Source organism: Schistocerca piceifrons, unplaced genomic scaffold, assembly GCF_021461385.2.
Source record: "Schistocerca piceifrons isolate TAMUIC-IGC-003096 unplaced genomic scaffold, iqSchPice1.1 HiC_scaffold_538, whole genome shotgun sequence".
Classification (NCBI taxonomy): Eukaryota; Metazoa; Arthropoda; class Insecta; order Orthoptera; family Acrididae; genus Schistocerca; species Schistocerca piceifrons.
The window spans coordinates 272744-288046 of record NW_025728775.1 but is presented as its reverse complement, the minus strand read 5'-3'; the positions used below and the strand labels follow the sequence as shown (position 1 = coordinate 288046).

The following is a 15303-nucleotide window of genomic DNA, read 5'->3' as shown; positions in this document are numbered from 1 at the left end:
ACACTGTGGCTCGATCGCGCTTTTATAAAGAAGAGCTTATTTATCTTTTGCGCCAGAGTCCTCGGAGTCTCCTGCTCGGAGGCGATTTTAATTGTGTTTTACGCCCTGCAGACCAGTCCCCCAATTTTAATTATTGCCGTGATTTACATGACTTAGTTCGTACGATGCATCTGCGTGATGTTTGGGAACACAAATATCCAACGCTGGTGAAATATACGTTTTTTACCGCGTCCTCATGCAGTAGACTCGACAGATTCTATTTATCTGATTTTTTATGTGATAAAATTCTTTCTGTCGATGTTATTCCTACTAGTTTTTCTGACCATTGTGCTTTTACTGCAACTGTAAATCTTAGTCGCCAACCTGCAAAACTTTATCGTTCCCAGTGGATGTTAAATGTTTCCCACCTTGCCGACAGTGCTATGGATGATGTTATAAGTGGCGTGTGGGAGCGATGTCTTCGCTCTGTCCCGCGATACCCCTCCTTGCTGGTTTGGTGGACTGCGTTTGCCAAGCCCAAGATTCGTCAGACTTTGATTTTCTACTGCGCTGCTAGGACGCGTGATTTTAAGAACACGTATGAATATTACTACTCTGTCCTGCGTGAACTATATGACGCGGCGGGTACCTCTCCACTGCGGATCCATGATGTTCGTCGTATTAAAGCCAAGCTCTTGAGCCTTAAACGACGACAGATGGATGGTCTGCGAGTTAAGTCGAAACCTCACTCTCTTGTTGAAGGTGAACTGACATCCTTGTACCACCTGCTACGGCATCAGACTCGTCGTCGTCGCTCCTTCATCTCTTCTCTTACGGTGGATGATGGGCGACAGCTTATTGCACAGGAGGAAATGGTTCGTGCTCTTCATCAGTATTACACTAGTCTATATTCTGCCGATGATTCTGGTGAGTCTCTTTCGGATGATGTCTTTGGGGATCTAACTGCGACGATCGCGCCTGACGCGAACGGCGAATTTCTCCGGGAGTTCCAAGTAGATGATGTTTTCGATTTTATTGCTCGCTCTCCGTCCAGTAAATCGCCGGGTCCAGACGGCCTGCCTAAAGAATTTTATCTCCGTTTTTGGCCTCTTTTGGGTGGCATTTTTACGCAGATTTTAAATGAGATTGTCAGGGGGATGGATGTGCCTGCCGATTTTAAAGTAGGGAAAATTGTTTTAATCCCGAAGTCCTCTGGTCGTTTATCTGCTGCCAATCTTCGTCCGCTCACATTGCTGAATTTTGACTATAAGACAGCTGCTAGAGCGCTCAATAGCCGATTGTCTTCTCTGCTTCGGGGTGTGATTGGTGCACATCAATGTTGTTTTCATGATAGATCTATTCTGACACCAGTAGCCGAATATCGGGATGTTGTCTCGGTTGCGGCGGTTACAAACGTACATTGTGCCTTTGCCTTCCTTGATTTTTATAAGGCTTTTGATCACGTCAGTCATGTGTTTTTAGATCGTCTTTTAGGTACAATAGGTTTTAACGCTTCATCACGTGGTGTTCTTGGCAATTTGTATAGGGGAATAACAGCTCGGGTGTCAGTCAATGGGCAGCTGACGCCGCCCATTGCTATCCGCCGCGGAGTGCCTCAGGGTAGTCCGCTCTCTATGTCTTTATTCGTATTGTCCCTGGAACCGCTGCTTCGGACTATTGCTCTCAAGCTTCAGGGTATGTCCCTCTCTGGTGGGAAGCTCTCTGTTAAGCCATATGCGGATGATGTCGTTGTTCTCCTCCGTCAACGTGATGATATCCCGTTGTTGAAAGGGGCGGTTGATGCATACTGTCGTGTCTCTGGAGCGCGTCTCAATCAGGGTAAATGTAAGTTCCTTGATATTCGAGGATTTCGCGATGCTGACGTCCCTTGGGCCACTTTTGTCGATCGCCATACGTCCTTGGGGATTATCATTGATCGGTGTCCTCTAAAAATGGCGGCTCTCAATTGGAAATCTGTCACCGAGAAGATACAGGGGGCTCTGATGGTCCATGAGCAGCGCTCTGCTACCATTTTGCAAAAAGTCAGAATTTTAGACACCTACGTTCTATGTAAAGCTTATTATGTTGCTCAGCTGTTCCCACTTCCCATGATGGTGGCGAAAAGGTTGCGCCAATTGTCTAGCAGGTTTATATGGAAGGGCCATCTATTCAAGTTACGTTACGAGGTAATGACGAAACCGCGTCTCTCCGGAGGCTTGGGCCTCTCTGACATTACTCGCAAGGCGTCTGCTTTGTACGTCCGCCGAACGACTCTAATTGTTACGCAAGAAGTGACTTCAATTACATCCAGGCTTTTTACTGTTGTGCGTCCGGCGAGCCTTGCTCCACCTGTCGATGTCGGACGCCTAAATTTTAAGTTGAAACACATTCGGGAATTTTACATTGCGGTGAGTTACCTCGGTGACGTCTTCTTGCGGCGACCGGTGCCAACGACCAAGGGCTTGATTGCCCGCTGGGAGGGGCTGGCCGGTCCCAATCCAATAGAACTGGCGTCTCCATCTGTGTCCTGGAGGAACGTCTGGAAGAACGTTAGTCTGCCGATCCACTCTATGGCCGTGGCGTCCACGTGGTATAGGGTAATAAATAATTTGGTTCCCACCAATGTACGACTGCACCGTATTGGTCTTTCTGACACGGACACCTGTACTCGGTGTGGTCTCCTGGATACCATTGAACATCGATTCACCTGCTGTGGGCACCTTGCTAATTGGCGTTGGCTCAGGAAACAACTTGCTTTTGTCACTAGGTCTGCTGAAGCCGCTTATACTATTGACATCATCGTCCGGCCCGATTCTTCCTTTTTTCCGCGGACGAAGCTCCATACCGTCATGTGGTTGATTGGCCATTTCGTACATTTTGTCAACAGTTGTCATGAAGAGGATGGACACCTAGCGTTTCGGCAGTACATGCTTACTGCTTACTGGCAGCGCTTGCGATTGCCAGGCCTCCGAGATGATTTTGCCAATATGCTTCGCCTGACATTTGAAAGAGAGGGTGTTGGCTAAGGTCACCTGTGTGAGCCATTTTCTTTTATACTGTTTCTGGATTTGCCGCCTTTATATATGTTTCTTCTCTACACCAGGACTGAAGTTTTCGTGTTTTAATCTTTATTTCAGTCAGCAGTCTACATTATATAGTCATGTTTTAGGATTTTAATTTCAGTACTGTAAAAAAAAAAAAAAAAAAAAAAAAAAGTGGTTAAGGCGTCTGACTTGAAATCAGATTCCCTCTGGGAGCGTAGGTTCGAGTCCTGCCGGCTGCGAAAATTTTCTCGCTCTCAGAAGGCGGACGTTCAGCTGCATCCTAGCAGTTGCGTCACTACTAAACACGTGGGTCACCAGCAATGTGCAGTGTTATTTGATCCAGTGCGCAGCGTTACAGTCGCGCCCAGAAGCCGCAGCTCATCTCCGGGTCTCACAGCCGTCCACCAGGTAAAAATTAAAAAAAAAAAAAAAAAAAAAAAAAGGCGTATGATTCCTGCTTAGGGTGCAGGAGGTCCCGGGTTCAAATCCCGGACGAGCCCTAGCGTTTTGTGCAAACTGGTCGCACGTAGGTGGCTGAGTCAGCGCAAAAAGCTGCCCGTCAGTGTAAAGTGAATTTCATACTTGGTGTAAAGAAATGACCGTCTGGTCCGACGTATGAAGGTGATTGCCAAGCTTTAGGTACAGAACGTGGCAAATGCTTGTCGGTATGTCTTGTTTAAAGTGATGAAAAAGTGTTTCCGCCCGGGATCGAACCGGGGACCATCTGCGTGTTAGGCAGACGTGATAACCGCTACACCACGGAAACTACTGCTTTCGTTCTTGCTTCTCAGAGAACTTGTAGCAAGGTTGCCATCGTAACTTAAAAATTCAGTAAATGCGGCACTTGCATGACGAAGGTACATGTAGCAGATCCACACACGACGTGGCTCACTCGAGTAGTATGCGACATAGGCAGGAAAATACTGATCCCGCCCGGGATCGAACCGGGGACCTTCTGCGTGTGAAGCAGACGTGATAACCGCTACACTACGGAAACGACGGATACGCTCTGTCCATCCTTGTACACTCGAAGACGCCTCAGCCTTTCTCCCGTCCGCGCATGCACACACCATAGTTCATTTGACAGCCTGAAACGCATTGTAGCCGAGGGCTCAACAAGTATTCGGGGTGCTCGAGAGGGTGTATGTCATAGCATCCCCAACGAGATAGCGGCGTTTCGCGCAGTCGTTATTGCAAGTCACATCAGCCAAAACAATCACCTCCTTAGCAGCAGGCAGTGCGCACCCGGCGGCAGCTCTACATGAAGATGCCAATAGCCCTGGAAGGCCGCCGACCGCGGGCCACGGCACCTCCGAGAACGGTGCTGCCCGTGACCCACGGTGTCGCCACACAGTCTGTCGAAGAACAGCACTGCCGGCAGAAAGCACCTTCCCCATCCCGCCAGCCGCACCAGATTCAAAGAGCACCCTGGACGACTTCGAGGGATGCAGTTTGCTGAAATAATTGGCGTTCACGCTGTCACAGGGCTCGTTGGTCTAGGGGTATGATTCCTGCTTAGGGTGCAGGAGGTCCCGGGTTCAAATCCCGGACGAGCCCTAGCGTTTTGTGCAAACTGGTCGCACGTAGGTGGCTGAGTCAGCGCAAAAAGCTGCCCGTCAGTGTAAAGTGAATTTCATACTTGGTGTAAAGAAATGACCGTCTGGTCCGACGTATGAAGGTGATTGCCAAGCTTTAGGTACAGAACGTGGCAAATGCTTGTCGGTATGTCTTGTTTAAAGTGATGAAAAAGTGTTTCCGCCCGGGATCGAACCGGGGACCATCTGCGTGTTAGGCAGACGTGATAACCGCTACACCACGGAAACTACTGCTTTCGTTCTTGCTTCTCAGAGAACTTGTAGCAAGGTTGCCATCGTAACTTAAAAATTCAGTAAATGCGGCACTTGCATGACGAAGGTACATGTAGCAGATCCACACACGACGTGGCTCACTCGAGTAGTATGCGACATAGGCAGGAAAATACTGTTCCCGCCCGGGATCGAACCGGGGACCTTCTGCGTGTGAAGCAGACGTGATAACCGCTACACTACGGAAACGACGGATACGCTCTGTCCATCCTTGTACACTCGAAGACGCCTCAGCCTTTCTCCCGTCCGCGCATGCACACACCATAGTTCATTTGACAGCCTGAAACGCATTGTAGCCGAGGGCTCAACAAGTATTCGGGGTGCTCGAGAGGGTGTATGTCGTAGCATCCCCAACGAGATAGCGGCGTTTCGCGCAGTCGTTATTGCAAGTCACATCAGCAAAAACAATCACCTCCTTAGCAGCAGGCAGTGCGCACCCGGCGGCAGCTCTACATGAAGATGCCAATAGCCCTGGAAGGCCGCCGACCGCGGGCCACGGCACCTCCGAGAACGGTGCTGCCCGTGACCCACGGTGTCGCCACACAGTCTGTCGAAGAACAGCACTGCCGGCAGAAAGCACCTTCCCCATCCCGCCAGCCGCACCAGATTCAAAGAGCACCCTGGACGACTTCGAGGGATGCAGTTTGCTGAAATAATTGGCGTTCACGCTGTCACAGGGCTCGTTGGTCTAGGGGTATGATTCCTGCTTAGGGTGCAGGAGGTCCCGGGTTCAAATCCCGGACGAGCCCTAGCGTTTTGTGCAAACTGGTCGCACGTAGGTGGCTGAGTCAGCGCAAAAAGCTGCCCGTCAGTGTAAAGTGAATTTCATACTTGGTGTAAAGAAATGACCGTCTGGTCCGACGTATGAAGGTGATTGCCAAGCTTTAGGTACAGAACGTGGCAAATGCTTGTCGGTATGTCTTGTTTAAAGTGATGAAAAAGTGTTTCCGCCCGGGATCGAACCGGGGACCATCTGCGTGTTAGGCAGACGTGATAACCGCTACACCACGGAAACTACTGCTTTCGTTCTTGCTTCTCAGAGAACTTGTAGCAAGGTTGCCATCGTAACTTAAAAATTCAGTAAATGCGGCACTTGCATGACGAAGGTACATGTAGCAGATCCACACACGACGTGGCTCACTCGAGTAGTATGCGACATAGGCAGGAAAATACTGATCCCGCCCGGGATCGAACCGGGGACCTTCTGCGTGTGAAGCAGACGTGATAACCGCTACACTACGGAAACGACGGATACGCTCTGTCCATCCTTGTACACTCGAAGACGCCTCAGCCTTTCTCCCGTCCGCGCATGCACACACCATAGTTCATTTGACAGCCTGAAACCCATCGTAGCCGAGGGCTCAACAAGTATTCGGGGTGCTCGAGAGGGTGTATGTCGTAGCATCCCCAACGAGATAGCTGCGTTTCGCGCAGTCGTTATTGCAAGTCACATCAGCAAAAACAATCACCTCCTTAGCAGCAGGCAGTGCGCACCCGGCGGCAGCTCTACATGAAGATGCCAATAGCCCTGGAAGGCCGCCGACCGCGGGCCACGGCACCTCCGAGAACGGTGCTGCCCGTGACCCACGGTGTCGCCACACAGTCTGTCGAAGAACAGCACTGCCGGCAGAAAGCACCTTCCCCATCCCGCCAGCCGCACCAGATTCAAAGAGCACCCTGGACGACTTCGAGGGATGCAGTTTGCTGAAATAATTGGCGTTCACGCTGTCACAGGGCTCGTTGGCCTAGGGGTATGATTCCTGCTTAGGGTGCAGGAGGTCCCGGGTTCAAATCCCGGACGAGCCCTAGCGTTTTGTGCAAACTGGTCGCACGTAGGTGGCTGAGTCAGCGCAAAAAGCTGCCCGTCAGTGTAAAGTGAATTTCATACTTGGTGTAAAGAAATGACCGTCTGGTCCGACGTATGAAGGTGATTGCCAAGCTTTAGGTACAGAACGTGGAAAATGCTTGTCGGTATGTCTTGTTTAAAGTGATGAAAAAGTGTTTCCGCCCGGGATCGAACCGGGGACCTTCTGCGTGTTAGGCAGACGTGATAACCGCTACACCACGGAAACTACTGCTTTCGTTCTTGCTTCTCAGAGAACTTGTAGCAAGGTTGCCATCGTAACTTAAAAATTCAGTAAATGCGGCACTTGCATGACGAAGGTACATGTAGCAGATCCACACACGACGTGGCTCACTCGAGTAGTATGCGACATAGGCAGGAAAATACTGTTCCCGCCCGGGATCGAACCGGGGACCTTCTGCGTGTGAAGCAGACGTGATAACCGCTACACTACGGAAACGACGGATACGCTCTGTCCATCCTTGTACACTCGAAGACGCCTCAGCCTTTCTCCCGTCCGCGCATGCACACACCATAGTTCATTTGACAGCCTGAAACGCATTGTAGCCGAGGGCTCAACAAGTATTCGGGGTGCTCGAGAGGGTGTATGTCGTAGCATCCCCAACGAGATAGCGGCGTTTCGCGCAGTCGTTATTGCAAGTCACATCAGCAAAAACAATCACCTCCTTAGCAGCAGGCAGTGCGCACCCGGCGGCAGCTCTACATGAAGATGCCAATAGCCCTGGAAGGCCGCCGACCGCGGGCCACGGCACCTCCGAGAACGGTGCTGCCCGTGACCCACGGTGTCGCCACACAGTCTGTCGAAGAACAGCACTGCCGGCAGAAAGCACCTTCCCCATCCCGCCAGCCGCACCAGATTCAAAGAGCACCCTGGACGACTTCGAGGGATGCAGTTTGCTGAAATAATTGGCGTTCACGCTGTCACAGGGCTCGTTGGTCTAGGGGTATGATTCCTGCTTAGGGTGCAGGAGGTCCCGGGTTCAAATCCCGGACGAGCCCTAGCGTTTTGTGCAAACTGGTCGCACGTAGGTGGCTGAGTCAGCGCAAAAAGCTGCCCGTCAGTGTAAAGTGAATTTCATACTTGGTGTAAAGAAATGACCGTCTGGTCCGACGTATGAAGGTGATTGCCAAGCTTTAGGTACAGAACGTGGCAAATGCTTGTCGGTATGTCTTGTTTAAAGTGATGAAAAAGTGTTTCCGCCCGGGATCGAACCGGGGACCATCTGCGTGTTAGGCAGACGTGATAACCGCTACACCACGGAAACTACTGCTTTCGTTCTTGCTTCTCAGAGAACTTGTAGCAAGGTTGCCATCGTAACTTAAAAATTCAGTAAATGCGGCACTTGCATGACGAAGGTACATGTAGCAGATCCACACACGACGTGGCTCACTCGAGTAGTATGCGACATAGTCAGGAAAATACTGATCCCGCCCGGGATCGAACCGGGGACCTTCTGCGTGTGAAGCAGACGTGATAACCGCTACACTACGGAAACGACGGATACGCTCTGTCCATCCTTGTACACTCGAAGACGCCTCAGCCTTTCTCCCGTCCGCGCATGCACACACCATAGTTCATTTGACAGCCTGAAACCCATCGTAGCCGAGGGCTCAACAAGTATTCGGGGTGCTCGAGAGGGTGTATGTCGTAGCATCCCCAACGAGATAGCTGCGTTTCGCGCAGTCGTTATTGCAAGTCACATCAGCAAAAACAATCACCTCCTTAGCAGCAGGCAGTGCGCACCCGGCGGCAGCTCTACATGAAGATGCCAATAGCCCTGGAAGGCCGCCGACCGCGGGCCACGGCACCTCCGAGAACGGTGCTGCCCGTGACCCACGGTGTCGCCACACAGTCTGTCGAAGAACAGCACTGCCGGCAGAAAGCACCTTCCCCATCCCGCCAGCCGCACCAGATTCAAAGAGCACCCTGGACGACTTCGAGGGATGCAGTTTGCTGAAATAATTGGCGTTCACGCTATCACAGGGCTCGTTGGCCTAGGGGTATGATTCCTGCTTAGGGTGCAGGAGGTCCCGGGTTCAAATCCCGGACGAGCCCTAGCGTTTTGTGCAAACTGGTCGCACGTAGGTGGCTGAGTCAGCGCAAAAAGCTGCCCGTCAGTGTAAAGTGAATTTCATACTTGGTGTAAAGAAATGACCGTCTGGTCCGACGTATGAAGGTGATTGCCAAGCTTTAGGTACAGAACGTGGCAAATGCTTGTCGGTATGTCTTGTTTAAAGTGATGAAAAAGTGTTTCCGCCCGGGATCGAACCGGGGACCTTCTGCGTGTTAGGCAGACGTGATAACCGCTACACCACGGAAACTACTGCTTTCGTTCTTGCTTCTCAGAGAACTTGTAGCAAGGTTGCCATCGTAACTTAAAAATTCAGTAAATGCGGCACTTGCATGACGAAGGTACATGTAGCAGATCCACACACGACGTGGCTCACTCGAGTAGTATGCGACATAGGCAGGAAAATACTGTTCCCGCCCGGGATCGAACCGGGGACCTTCTGCGTGTGAAGCAGACATAATAACCGCTACACTACGGAAACGACGGATACGCTCTGTCCATCCTTGTACACTCGAAGACGCCTCAGCCTTTCTCCCGTCCGCGCATGCACACACCATAGTTCATTTGACAGCCTGAAACGCATTGTAGCCGAGGGCTCAACAAGTATTCGGGGTGCTCGAGAGGGTGTATGTCATAGCATCCCCAACGAGATAGCGGCGTTTCGCGCAGTCGTTATTGCAAGTCACATCAGCAAAAACAATCACCTCCTTAGCAGCAGGCAGTGCGCACCCGGCGGCAGCTCTACATGAAGATGCCAATAGCCCTGGAAGGCCGCCGACCGCGGGCCACGGCACCTCCGAGAACGGTGCTGCCCGTGACCCACGGTGTCGCCACACAGTCTGTCGAAGAACAGCACCGCCGGCAGAAAGCACCTTCCCCATCCCGCCAGCCGCACCAGATTCAAAGAGCACCCTGGACGACTTCGAGGGATGCAGTTTGCTGAAATAATTGGCGTTCACGCTGTCACAGGGCTCGTTGGTCTAGGGGTATGATTCCTGCTTAGGGTGCAGGAGGTCCCGGGTGCAAATCCCGGACGAGCCCTAGCGTTTTGTGCAAACTGGTCGCACGTAGGTGGCTGAGTCAGCGCAAAAAGCTGCCCGTCAGTGTAAAGTGAATTTCATACTTGGTGTAAAGAAATGACCGTCTGGTCCGACGTATGAAGGTGATTGCCAAGCTTTAGGTACAGAACGTGGCAAATGCTTGTCGGTATGTCTTGTTTAAAGTGATGAAAAAGTGTTTCCGCCCGGGATCGAACCGGGGACCATCTGCGTGTTAGGCAGACGTGATAACCGCTACACCACGGAAACTACTGCTTTCGTTCTTGCTTCTCAGAGAACTTGTAGCAAGGTTGCCATCGTAACTTAAAAATTCAGTAAATGCGGCACTTGCATGACGAAGGTACATGTAGCAGATCCACACACGACGTGGCTCACTCGAGTAGTATGCGACATAGGCAGGAAAATACTGATCCCGCCCGGGATCGAACCGGGGACCTTCTGCGTGTGAAGCAGACGTGATAACCGCTACACTACGGAAACGACGGATACGCTCTGTCCATCCTTGTACACTCGAAGACGCCTCAGCCTTTCTCCCGTCCGCGCATGCACACACCATAGTTCATTTGACAGCCTGAAACCCATCGTAGCCGAGGGCTCAACAAGTATTCGGGGTGCTCGAGAGGGTGTATGTCGTAGCATCCCCAACGAGATAGCTGCGTTTCGCGCAGTCGTTATTGCAAGTCACATCAGCAAAAACAATCACCTCCTTAGCAGCAGGCAGTGCGCACCCGGCGGCAGCTCTACATGAAGATACCAATAGCCCTGGAAGGCCGCCGACCGCGGGCCACGGCACCTCCGAGAACGGTGCTGCCCGTGACCCACGGTGTCGCCACACAGTCTGTCGAAGAACAGCACTGCCGGCAGAAAGCACCTTCCCCATCCCGCCAGCCGCACCAGATTCAAAGAGCACCCTGGACGACTTCGAGGGATGCAGTTTGCTGAAATAATTGGCGTTCACGCTGTCACAGGGCTCGTTGGTCTAGGGGTATGATTCCTGCTTAGGGTGCAGGAGGTCCCGGGTTCAAATCCCGGACGAGCCCTAGCGTTTTGTGCAAACTGGTCGCACGTAGGTGGCTGAGTCAGCGCAAAAAGCTGCCCGTCAGTGTAAAGTGAATTTCATACTTGGTGTAAAGAAATGACCGTCTGGTCCGACGTATGAAGGTGATTGCCAAGCTTTAGGTACAGAACGTGGCAAATGCTTGTCGGTATGTCTTGTTTAAAGTGATGAAAAAGTGTTTCCGCCCGGGATCGAACCGGGGACCATCTGTGTGTTAGGCAGACGTGATAACCGCTACACCACGGAAACTACTGCTTTCGTTCTTGCTTCTCAGAGAACTTGTAGCAAGGTTGCCATCGTAACTTAAAAATTCAGTAAATGCGGCACTTGCATGACGAAGGTACATGTAGCAGATCCACACACGACGTGGCTCACTCGAGTAGTATGCGACATAGGCAGGAAAATACTGTTCCCGCCCGGGATCGAACCGGGGACCTTCTGCGTGTGAAGCAGACGTGATAACCGCTACACTACGGAAACGACGGATACGCTCTGTCCATCCTTGTACACTCGAAGACGCCTCAGCCTTTCTCCCGTCCGCGCATGCACACACCATAGTTCATTTGACAGCCTGAAACGCATTGTAGCCGAGGGCTCAACAAGTATTCGGGGTGCTCGAGAGGGTGTATGTCATAGCATCCCCAACGAGATAGCGGCGTTTCGCGCAGTCGTTATTGCAAGTCACATCAGCCAAAACAATCACCTCCTTAGCAGCAGGCAGTGCGCACCCGGCGGCAGCTCTACATGAAGATGCCAATAGCCCTGGAAGGCCGCCGACCGCGGGCCACGGCACCTCCGAGAACGGTGCTGCCCGTGACCCACGGTGTCGCCACACAGTCTGTCGAAGAACAGCACTGCCGGCAGAAAGCACCTTCCCCATCCCGCCAGCCGCACCAGATTCAAAGAGCACCCTGGACGACTTCGAGGGATGCAGTTTGCTGAAATAATTGGCGTTCACGCTGTCAAAGGGCTCGTTGGTCTAGGGGTATGATTCCTGCTTAGGGTGCAGGAGGTCCCGGGTTCAAATCCCGGACGAGCCCTAGCGTTTTGTGCAAACTGGTCGCACGTAGGTGGCTGAGTCAGCGCAAAAAGCTGCCCGTCAGTGTAAAGTGAATTTCATACTTGGTGTAAAGAAATGACCGTCTGGTCCGACGTATGAAGGTGATTGCCAAGCTTTAGGTACAGAACGTGGCAAATGCTTGTCGGTATGTCTTGTTTAAAGTGATGAAAAAGTGTTTCCGCCCGGGATCGAACCGGGTCCATCTGCGTGTTAGGCAGACGTGATAACCGCTACACCACGGAAACTACTGCTTTCGTTCTTGCTTCTCAGAGAACTTGTAGCAAGGTTGCCATCGTAACTTAAAAATTCAGTAAATGCGGCACTTGCATGACGAAGGTACATGTAGCAGATCCACACACGACGTGGCTCACTCGAGTAGTATGCGACATAGGCAGGAAAATACTGTTCCCGCCCGGGATCGAACCGGGGACCTTCTGCGTGTGAAGCAGACGTGATAACCGCTACACTACGGAAACGACGGATACGCTCTGTCCATCCTTGTACACTCGAAGACGCCTCAGCCTTTCTCCCGTCCGCGCATGCACACACCATAGTTCATTTGACAGCCTGAAACGCATTGTAGCCGAGGGCTCAACAAGTATTCGGGGTGCTCGAGAGGGTGTATGTCGTAGCATCCCCAACGAGATAGCGGCGTTTCGCGCAGTCGTTATTGCAAGTCACATCAGCAAAAACAATCACCTCCTTAGCAGCAGGCAGTGCGCACCCGGCGGCAGCTCTACATGAAGATGCCAATAGCCCTGGAAGGCCGCCGACCGCGGGCCACGGCACCTCCGAGAACGGTGCTGCCCGTGACCCACGGTGTCGCCACACAGTCTGTCGAAGAACAGCACTGCCGGCAGAAAGCACCTTCCCCATCCCGCCAGCCGCACCAGATTCAAAGAGCACCCTGGACGACTTCGAGGGATGCAGTTTGCTGAAATAATTGGCGTTCACGCTGTCACAGGGCTCGTTGGTCTAGGGGTATGATTCCTGCTTAGGGTGCAGGAGGTCCCGGGTTCAAATCCCGGACGAGCCCTAGCGTTTTGTGCAAACTGGTCGCACGTAGGTGGCTGAGTCAGCGCAAAAAGCTGCCCGTCAGTGTAAAGTGAATTTCATACTTGGTGTAAAGAAATGACCGTCTGGTCCGACGTATGAAGGTGATTGCCAAGCTTTAGGTACAGAACGTGGCAAATGCTTGTCGGTATGTCTTGTTTAAAGTGATGAAAAAGTGTTTCCGCCCGGGATCGAACCGGGGACCTTCTGCGTGTTAGGCAGACGTGATAACCGCTACACCACGGAAACTACTGCTTTCGTTCTTGCTTCTCAGAGAACTTGTAGCAAGGTTGCCATCGTAACTTAAAAATTCAGTAAATGCGGCACTTGCATGACGAAGGTACATGTAGCAGATCCACACACGACGTGGCTCACTCGAGTAGTATGCGACATAGGCAGGAAAATACTGTTCCCGCCCGGGATCGAACCGGGGACCTTCTGCGTGTGAAGCAGACGTGATAACCGCTACACTACGGAAACGACGGATACGCTCTGTCCATCCTTGTACACTCGAAGACGCCTCAGCCTTTCTCCCGTCCGCGCATGCACACACCATAGTTCATTTGACAGCCTGAAACGCATTGTAGCCGAGGGCTCAACAAGTATTCGGGGTGCTCGAGAGGGTGTATGTCATAGCATCCCCAACGAGATAGCGGCGTTTCGCGCAGTCGTTATTGCAAGTCACATCAGCAAAAACAATCACCTCCTTAGCAGCAGGCAGTGCGCACCCGGCGGCAGCTCTACATGAAGATGCCAATAGCCCTGGAAGGCCGCCGACCGCGGGCCACGGCACCTCCGAGAAGGTTGCTGCCCGTGACCCACGGTGTCGCCACACAGTCTGTCGAAGAACAGCACTGCCGGCAGAAAGCACCTTCCCCATCCCGCCAGCCGCACCAGATTCAAAGAGCACCCTGGACGACTTCGAGGGATGCAGTTTACTGAAATAATTGGCGTTCACGCTGTCACAGGGCTCGTTGGTCTAGGGGTATGATTCCTGCTTAGGGTGCAGGAGGTCCCGGGTTCAAATCCCGGACGAGCCCTAGCGTTTTGTGCAAACTGGTCGCACGTAGGTGGCTGAGTCAGCGCAAAAAGCTGCCCGTCAGTGTAAAGTGAATTTCATACTTGGTGTAAAGAAATGACCGTCTGGTCCGACGTATGAAGGTGATTGCCAAGCTTTAGGTACAGAACGTGGCAAATGCTTGTCGGTATGACTTGTTTAAAGTGATGAAAAAGTGTTTCCGCCCGGGATCGAACCGGGGACCATCTGCGTGTTAGGCAGACGTGATAACCGCTACACCACGGAAACTACTGCTTTCGTTCTTGCTTCTCAGAGAACTTGTAGCAAGGTTGCCATCGTAACTTAAAAATTCAGTAAATGCGGCACTTGCATGACGAAGGTACATGTAGCAGATCCACACACGACGTGGCTCACTCGAGTAGTATGCGACATAGGCAGGAAAATACTGATCCCGCCCGGGATCGAACCGGGGACCTTCTGCGTGTGAAGCAGACGTGATAACCGCTACACTACGGAAACGACGGATACGCTCTGTCCATCCTTGTACACTCGAAGACGCCTCAGCCTTTCTCCCGTCCGCGCATGCACACACCATAGTTCATTTGACAGCCTGAAACCCATCGTAGCCGAGGGCTCAACAAGTATTCGGGGTGCTCGAGAGGGTGTATGTCGTAGCATCCCCAACGAGATAGCTGCGTTTCGCGCAGTCGTTATTGCAAGTCACATCAGCAAAAACAATCACCTCCTTAGCAGCAGGCAGTGCGCACCCGGCGGCAGCTCTACATGAAGATGCCAATAGCCCTGGAAGGCCGCCGACCGCGGGCCACGGCACCTCCGAGAACGGTGCTGCCCGTGACCCACGGTGTCGCCACACAGTCTGTCGAAGAACAGCACTGCCGGCAGAAAGCACCTTCCCCATCCCGCCAGCCGCACCAGATTCAAAGAGCACCCTGGACGACTTCGAGGGATGCAGTTTGCTGAAATAATTGGCGTTCACGCTGTCACAGGGCTCGTTGGTCTAGGGGTATGATTCCTGCTTAGGGTGCAGGAGGTCCCGGGTTCAAATCCCGGACGAGCCCTAGCGTTTTGTGCAAACTGGTCGCACGTAGGTGGCTGAGTCAGCGCAAAAAGCTGCCCGTCAGTGTAAAGTGAATTTCATACTTGGTGTAAAGAAATGACCGTCTGGTCCGACGTATGAAGGTGATTGCCAAGCTTTAGGTACAGAACGTGGCA

At 52.3% G+C, this 15303-nt stretch overlaps 33 non-coding genes across 33 annotated transcripts; 11 read left to right on the top strand and 22 right to left on the bottom strand.

Moving 5' to 3' along the window:
* Positions 1-3716: 3716 nt before the first annotated feature.
* Positions 3717-3789, bottom strand: Trnav-aac. Its single transcript has one exon. It is a non-coding gene; the product is annotated as a tRNA-Val (tRNA).
* Positions 3790-3947: 158 nt separating this feature from the next.
* On the bottom strand, positions 3948-4020 carry Trnav-cac. Its single transcript has one exon. It is a non-coding gene; the product is annotated as a tRNA-Val (tRNA).
* Positions 4021-4508: 488 nt separating this feature from the next.
* On the top strand, positions 4509-4580 carry Trnap-agg. Its single transcript has one exon. It is a non-coding gene; the product is annotated as a tRNA-Pro (tRNA).
* A 193-nt stretch (positions 4581-4773) lies between these two features.
* On the bottom strand, positions 4774-4846 carry Trnav-aac. The gene has a single exon. It is a non-coding gene; the product is annotated as a tRNA-Val (tRNA).
* Positions 4847-5004: 158 nt separating this feature from the next.
* Positions 5005-5077, bottom strand: Trnav-cac. The gene has a single exon. It is a non-coding gene; the product is annotated as a tRNA-Val (tRNA).
* A 488-nt stretch (positions 5078-5565) lies between these two features.
* On the top strand, positions 5566-5637 carry Trnap-agg. The gene has a single exon. It is a non-coding gene; the product is annotated as a tRNA-Pro (tRNA).
* Positions 5638-5830: 193 nt separating this feature from the next.
* Trnav-aac lies at positions 5831-5903 on the bottom strand. Its single transcript has one exon. It is a non-coding gene; the product is annotated as a tRNA-Val (tRNA).
* A 158-nt stretch (positions 5904-6061) lies between these two features.
* On the bottom strand, positions 6062-6134 carry Trnav-cac. Its single transcript has one exon. It is a non-coding gene; the product is annotated as a tRNA-Val (tRNA).
* A 488-nt stretch (positions 6135-6622) lies between these two features.
* Positions 6623-6694, top strand: Trnap-agg. Its single transcript has one exon. It is a non-coding gene; the product is annotated as a tRNA-Pro (tRNA).
* Positions 6695-6887: 193 nt separating this feature from the next.
* Trnav-aac lies at positions 6888-6960 on the bottom strand. The gene has a single exon. It is a non-coding gene; the product is annotated as a tRNA-Val (tRNA).
* Positions 6961-7118: 158 nt separating this feature from the next.
* Trnav-cac lies at positions 7119-7191 on the bottom strand. The gene has a single exon. It is a non-coding gene; the product is annotated as a tRNA-Val (tRNA).
* Positions 7192-7679: 488 nt separating this feature from the next.
* Positions 7680-7751, top strand: Trnap-agg. The gene has a single exon. It is a non-coding gene; the product is annotated as a tRNA-Pro (tRNA).
* Positions 7752-7944: 193 nt separating this feature from the next.
* Trnav-aac lies at positions 7945-8017 on the bottom strand. Its single transcript has one exon. It is a non-coding gene; the product is annotated as a tRNA-Val (tRNA).
* Positions 8018-8175: 158 nt separating this feature from the next.
* Positions 8176-8248, bottom strand: Trnav-cac. The gene has a single exon. It is a non-coding gene; the product is annotated as a tRNA-Val (tRNA).
* A 488-nt stretch (positions 8249-8736) lies between these two features.
* Positions 8737-8808, top strand: Trnap-agg. Its single transcript has one exon. It is a non-coding gene; the product is annotated as a tRNA-Pro (tRNA).
* A 193-nt stretch (positions 8809-9001) lies between these two features.
* Trnav-aac lies at positions 9002-9074 on the bottom strand. Its single transcript has one exon. It is a non-coding gene; the product is annotated as a tRNA-Val (tRNA).
* A 158-nt stretch (positions 9075-9232) lies between these two features.
* Positions 9233-9305, bottom strand: Trnav-cac. Its single transcript has one exon. It is a non-coding gene; the product is annotated as a tRNA-Val (tRNA).
* A 488-nt stretch (positions 9306-9793) lies between these two features.
* Positions 9794-9865, top strand: Trnap-agg. The gene has a single exon. It is a non-coding gene; the product is annotated as a tRNA-Pro (tRNA).
* Positions 9866-10058: 193 nt separating this feature from the next.
* Trnav-aac lies at positions 10059-10131 on the bottom strand. The gene has a single exon. It is a non-coding gene; the product is annotated as a tRNA-Val (tRNA).
* A 158-nt stretch (positions 10132-10289) lies between these two features.
* Trnav-cac lies at positions 10290-10362 on the bottom strand. The gene has a single exon. It is a non-coding gene; the product is annotated as a tRNA-Val (tRNA).
* Positions 10363-10850: 488 nt separating this feature from the next.
* Positions 10851-10922, top strand: Trnap-agg. Its single transcript has one exon. It is a non-coding gene; the product is annotated as a tRNA-Pro (tRNA).
* A 193-nt stretch (positions 10923-11115) lies between these two features.
* On the bottom strand, positions 11116-11188 carry Trnav-aac. Its single transcript has one exon. It is a non-coding gene; the product is annotated as a tRNA-Val (tRNA).
* Positions 11189-11346: 158 nt separating this feature from the next.
* On the bottom strand, positions 11347-11419 carry Trnav-cac. Its single transcript has one exon. It is a non-coding gene; the product is annotated as a tRNA-Val (tRNA).
* Positions 11420-11907: 488 nt separating this feature from the next.
* Trnap-agg lies at positions 11908-11979 on the top strand. The gene has a single exon. It is a non-coding gene; the product is annotated as a tRNA-Pro (tRNA).
* Positions 11980-12172: 193 nt separating this feature from the next.
* Positions 12173-12244, bottom strand: Trnav-aac. The gene has a single exon. It is a non-coding gene; the product is annotated as a tRNA-Val (tRNA).
* A 158-nt stretch (positions 12245-12402) lies between these two features.
* On the bottom strand, positions 12403-12475 carry Trnav-cac. Its single transcript has one exon. It is a non-coding gene; the product is annotated as a tRNA-Val (tRNA).
* A 488-nt stretch (positions 12476-12963) lies between these two features.
* On the top strand, positions 12964-13035 carry Trnap-agg. Its single transcript has one exon. It is a non-coding gene; the product is annotated as a tRNA-Pro (tRNA).
* A 193-nt stretch (positions 13036-13228) lies between these two features.
* Positions 13229-13301, bottom strand: Trnav-aac. Its single transcript has one exon. It is a non-coding gene; the product is annotated as a tRNA-Val (tRNA).
* A 158-nt stretch (positions 13302-13459) lies between these two features.
* On the bottom strand, positions 13460-13532 carry Trnav-cac. The gene has a single exon. It is a non-coding gene; the product is annotated as a tRNA-Val (tRNA).
* A 488-nt stretch (positions 13533-14020) lies between these two features.
* Positions 14021-14092, top strand: Trnap-agg. The gene has a single exon. It is a non-coding gene; the product is annotated as a tRNA-Pro (tRNA).
* A 193-nt stretch (positions 14093-14285) lies between these two features.
* Positions 14286-14358, bottom strand: Trnav-aac. Its single transcript has one exon. It is a non-coding gene; the product is annotated as a tRNA-Val (tRNA).
* A 158-nt stretch (positions 14359-14516) lies between these two features.
* Trnav-cac lies at positions 14517-14589 on the bottom strand. The gene has a single exon. It is a non-coding gene; the product is annotated as a tRNA-Val (tRNA).
* Positions 14590-15077: 488 nt separating this feature from the next.
* Trnap-agg lies at positions 15078-15149 on the top strand. Its single transcript has one exon. It is a non-coding gene; the product is annotated as a tRNA-Pro (tRNA).
* The last annotated feature ends 154 nt before the right edge of the window (positions 15150-15303 follow it).